This window comes from Nipponia nippon, unplaced genomic scaffold (assembly GCF_047370975.1).
Source record: "Nipponia nippon isolate SJK-2023a ecotype South Korea unplaced genomic scaffold, ASM4737097v1 scaffold_6, whole genome shotgun sequence".
Lineage (NCBI taxonomy): Eukaryota > Metazoa > Chordata > Aves > Pelecaniformes > Threskiornithidae > Nipponia > Nipponia nippon.
The window spans coordinates 17,101,581-17,107,580 of NW_028262380.1; positions in this window are offsets into that span (position 1 = coordinate 17,101,581).

Sequence of the window (6,000 nt, forward strand, 5' to 3'; positions counted from 1 at the left end):
ATTCCTTCCCTGCATGTCTGTCACACACACAAAGCCAGCCAGGACTCTTATGGTCCCACAGCTGACCGTCCCCTTTGCTCTTGTCTTTAGAGACACCCAGGTGCTCTCAGAGCCAGATCTGGCACTTAGGGACCCACTCACACCTTTGCTCCCAGGTCACGTCACCTCCTTGCCGGCTCATCCGGCTTTATCTCTGCTAGCGCTCACATGGTCACTCACACACCCGCACTCACTCCAGTCACCGGCAACATGGACACACGGGCCCTCCAACCCATGGTCTGACCCATTGCTGCACTCACAAGCCTGTACAAGCACTCACACGCCTGTACAAACCCGTGCACACACAGAATGGAGAGCCATCACCCAGGGAAGAGCTGGAAAGGAGTTTAAGAAGAAGGCAGGACAGACCACCCTGGTCAGGCACAGGGCATGGCCAGTCAAGCAAAGTGGCCAGCCAACTACTTACATGCGACTGGCCCTTTTTATTCCTGTACCCCTCTATTTTACCACTCTTGTTTCTCCCAAATCACCTAAACCCCTCCTTTGTCTCATCTTTGGCTCTCCCCTTAAACCCTTAGGCAGGGTATTATCTGGTCTCCCCCTCCTGCCATTGTCTCTCTGAGCTCCTTTGTGGGCATGCAGATGAGCTTTATCACATAACCTAACAGTCTGGGCAATGCTTCTACATTCCTCCCAGTTAGTCCATCCCTGCCTCTGCTCTCCCCCTACACTTTCTTCCAAAATTTAAGCTGGGTCAGGAATTCCTGATTTGGCCAAGCTGGCCTCCTGCCACAGCTTCAACTTCCTGCCCATCAGGATGGACCACTCTTGCGCTTTGAGGAGATTGTCCTTGAATCAACTCACTCTCTTGGGCTCCTTTGATGTTCAGTATCCCTTGAAGTCACATCTATCAGGTCTCTGGAAAAGCCACAGTCATTCCATCACAAATGTTTCTGCCACACCAAACTCCAGTTCTGTATCCGTTTTCCTTTTTAAGGCCATTTTTCAACATTTCCTAAGTAGTAATTTTTTACTAATTGTCCCTTCTGATCATAAAATTCCCCATCCTGCTGATTAACATCTAGAAATGCATCACTGACTCCATGGGTTTTGAGAAAACTACTACTGGATAAATTCATCCCTAATAAAATAGGGAAGCACCACTCCTCTACGGCACCAGGTCACTGAGAGACAAAGCAGTCAGTGCTGGTGCCCAGCACCAGAGCTTTGGACTGATCTGTCCTGGGAGGTCGATTTTGCGTGGAGAAAGACAAACCATAGAAGTGGGACTGAGGCAGGGAGCTGCAGAAGGTGGCAAGAGCAGCTGGGGGTGTGGAGGGGGAATCTCCCTGAGCAACCTGACCAGGTCCACCAGGCACAGTCCCATGCCTGTCTAAGCTTATTCCCAGTTGCAGATCTGGCAGCTGACAGATGGACCAGACCATCCAGTGACTCACACAGGAATGAAATAGCTTCGTGCTGGTGGTCTTAAGACATGCTCCACCCTGCCCTTCAGCAGCGCACAAGTATTGTATTGGAGAAACAAGAGGCAAAAGGGTGGGAGAGGGAGAAATGACTGGCATGAGCCTGTGCAAGTGCAGGAATTTTTTGTCTTGAATGAAGACTTCCCATTTTAGATGTCGCTTTGTCATGTGCTGCTGTGCTGGCTCCTTCTGGCTCTACAGTTCAAAACTGGTGCATCGGCCTCGGGATGCAGTCCAGCATTAAGCCCTTCATATGCATGCTTCTTCACATTATTCACACAGAAAGCAGAAACACTATCATATTTGTTAGATTTTATCTTATTGGTTTTTCTTTCTTTCCTTATACCCTCAACTTCCTGCACAAGCCTTGAGACGAGAAGCAGCCACACCACATATAGCCAGGAGTGTGTGTAGGGTAATGGAAAGGTCACCAACAAAACTACAAGGCACAGTGGTGACATTTGGTCCTCCCACACTCTCCTCATGCGTGAGAACACATATGAAAAAAATAGTACATTCTGGTCGAGAGAGCAGAATTCATTATTGAGAGGAGACGGGCATCGTGCTTGTCAGCACGGGCTGATCTAGCATTCTCGTTCCCCACCTAAACCCCTCAGCAGCACATGAAACAGAATGAATAACTTCCACGTGGAAAAACAGGCTGCTTACAAGTGATACAGATGAAAGAGATGGAAAGGCCCAGCAGCCTGTAGTGGCCAAACTGCAAATAATGACTCGTGGGTGCCATTTTACAGGATAATTTCCCACACTGTGGGTTGAGCCTGTTGCCCTGCAGTCAGGTGGGCCTGCTCTCGCCTGCAGCACTTGCCTGCAGAGGAGGACCTGTGTTTGAAGCAGCCCAGATGACTTTGCAGTTTCAAACCTACATGCTGTAAGGGGGTTAACCCCAAAACATGCCATCAGCATGGAGCCATGTGCATGCATCCACAGCTAGATGCAGAGATAACACTGATGGGACATGGTATGTCTTCTACCCAAATGATAACGTGTACAGGTAATGGCAATGGTCCCTCTGCATACCTCTCCTCCTTCCTAGGATATCTGCTCTTGAGGGTATACTGATCATGAGATCATATCCTTACTTACAACAAAAATAAGGTTAAAGCGGACATATTCAGAACACCTACAGAGTGCAAAGTCACTTTCATGAAGAATATAGGTATATGGTCTTGAGAAAGCAATTTCACACCACTTTCTATCCTATAATTCTTAAATATAAGGATGCCTAAAATCTAATGGTGTTTCCATTTGGACTGAAAAGTCCTGGGTGCTTAAACATGAGTGTATTAAGAAATTCAGGTCCATTAGTGACTCAGAGGCAGGCAACAATTACTGATTTTTCCAACAAACTAGTGCAGGGCCCCCTCCTTACACAAAATGCAGTAGCAATGAATTAGCACACATGCACACACACACACACACACACAGCATTTTTACTTCTGAGGACTCTTGCACAACTAATTTATCTACAATTTTTCAGGATAATTAGATGAGTTCAGGTCTGAAATCTTATACATCTGAAAAGCTACAAGTGTCTAAAATAAGAAGGTGAAAATGCAAATATATGCATCTTTAAACTCAGCAGTCAGTTTTACATCTACATTAGTGATTGCTTCAGGGAACTACCTAGACACAGGTCAGGTACCAACTAAATCACCACTCTAAGGAGGCAGCAATTTAATGGAATAGACCAGGGTTATAAGTCAAATGCACCAAACCCTCAGCTTCAGTTGCTCAGAGGAAGCAAAGTCCATCTCTACACTTGCCACAGGGTTTAATGCAGGGCAGTGGCTGGCTGTATGTCAGCAAACCCCTGAGCTCTATATACAAACCACACAGGAAAACCAGAAAAGGCTTATGAACTTTCAAACAGCTTCTGTATGCAAAGAGGCAGAGAGAGAAAAGCATGCGATACCCTTTCAAAGAACCGAGAAAATGCTGAAGATATTAAAAAAAAATTAAAAAATATGATAAAACATTGCAATATCAGATTAGCTGACAGAGGTCTGAAAGCCAATTACCTAGTTAATCAGCTAGATTTTATCTGGCACCTGCAGTAAGCAATGGCAGTATACTGCTATTTGCCACAACACAGCACTTTGTGTCATTGCTGTTGCAGGGTCATTTGCACCCTTTTAAGTGTGAAGAGAATTTATCTCGAGCCTGGTTTACAAATTAAAGGAGGCCTATGCAATCAGTTGGTTTACTTGGCCATTCCCACATCTGTCAGCCCTCTCCCTCCCAAAAACTTGTGAATTTATTGGCCAATTTCAACCAAAGTCTATTGAACTAGGCCGCAGAACTAATGTTCTTGTTATTTTACTCATACATTTACATCTAATTTGGGGGGGTCTGCCTAGATAAGGTATGCATCGCTGTGAATGGAAGCCACACTGTCCTGTTCTGAGGAGATAACCCTCCCTCATATCTGATACTCAGACTTCAACATATAAAGAAGCCTTTTGTCATCAGAAGTAATCTTAAAGAACTTACAAGAGAAGAAAATGCAATCAGATATAAATTTGTGCCAAACAACAACAAAGTGAGCAAGACAACACCACCATGCTGAAACATCTCCAGACAGCTCATCTGGTAAACAGGAGCATAACACGGTCCGTGTTCCCAGCAGTGGATATGGCTTTGCAGAAGACACGAATGGGACTTTTTTCATGTCCTTTAGATGGCCGCCAGTGCAGGCTTGGAGTTAAGGTACCGTTGTCTGTCGGTCTCTTTGTCCGCCTATAGCTCTAGTGTAGGTTCGGTGGAGGCTGCCACCAGGAAGACACAGAGCAACTTACAGGTTAATTAACTGTCCTATATCCTGCAAGCGCTCACGCACTTGGCCCAGAGCACAGCTCTCCAGGAAAGCTCCCGTGGTTGCAGGCTGGGGAGTTGAAAGAAAGGAGACACTGAGTTACAAATGCATTTTTTGCAGTAGCTGGCGTGTGCGGTTGGATGGCATACAGCTCTTCACAGCTGTCACTTTGTACTAGCTGGTTGTCTCAAACCTTCTCTAAATGTTATGACAGCATTTACCCTGTGAAACTGGGAAGCAATGAGAAGACGAGAGTCATTGCTATTCCAACAAAAGCCAGCAAAGACATAATTTCTTTAATTATTCTAACAGCTTCTGCTCTTTTCAGTTCAAATTTTCTCTTTCATAAGTCCTGCTTAGAAGTGACAGCCAGTAATTACAGGTGTCCACAAGACTGGGAGTGCTCAGTGGCACTGTGAATACTGTGGTATTGTTGTAATCTAGACATTATGTTAAAATGAGTCTTCACAACTCCTAAACTGTGTAGTGTTTGAAGCAGCCCTTTTTTCTGTCATACAGACTGCTAGTACATTCACTGCTAGTATAGCTGAGCTCACTTCCATTAAAGGCAGGGGTGTTGTTTCCATGCCTACCAGAGTGCTGGCCACACAGCACACCTGGGTGAGAAATAGAGGCCAGTGAGGAATGGCCAAATCGCAAGCAAATCACACAATCATAAAATATTTCTAAGAAACTTTTTACTCACTGAGGAATAAACACGTCCAGAGTTTCCTAGAAGCACTGAAAAGATGCACAACATACATCTTCTTACCTATGTTTGGACAGGTTCAGTCCCACCTGCTGCACACCACCTTTCACCAGGAATTTCTGCCACAAAGGATTCTTTGTGTCCTCAGCCATGTTTTGGGTGCCAGAACTATCTACATTTGATGGATAGTAAAAAAGAAAAGGATAAATCAAACTTTTGAGTGTTCAGGCCTTGGAAATGGCTGGGGGGTGGTTTGTTATCCCTTGCTGCCTCAAAAATACCATCCGCAGAACTTGCAGGTAGCACTGGGAGCTAGCTGCTTTTCTCTTACAATACTCCTAGCAGTATGTATGCAGGCTGATAAATTATACATAATACAGGTCCATTCTTATAGAAGTCCCCTGCTGCAATACATGGTATCAAAGCAGAGTCTGGCACCTACATGCCTGAAGTATTTCTATCTTCTGATGTTTTACATCCACTTTCTTATCACGCCACCCAAAGATTTAGTGTAAATGCTGGCAGAAGAGTGGACACACCTTGAGAAGACCAGGATTAGTTTAGATTTGCTATCTTGGAAATTCATATAGCTTAGAGGGCTCCGAAAGTTGGCTGTCAGTTCATGAGACACAGTGCTTTTAAAAACTAATTTTCCTTATAAAAGGCAAAAATAACCACTAGCAAACCAGTTCGGGAAGGATACAGATCCATGAGGCTTCCCTGCAATCTCAGGGAAAATCCTAAGTTTGCATTTTCTTAGGATCCTGTTGAGGGTACTGAATTCCTGTGGGATAAAGTCACTCATCTTAAGGTCATCTGCCTGGGAAAACTGCTTAGGAAAGAAGTGAAATCCAGCTCACTCCACAGACCTAGGGGGATGCAAGACCCTTGTAAAACACACTGCTTTTCACCTCCCTTCATCCTTCTTCATTCCACTTTCTCTTCTGTGCTCCCCTCCCACCGTCCCATTC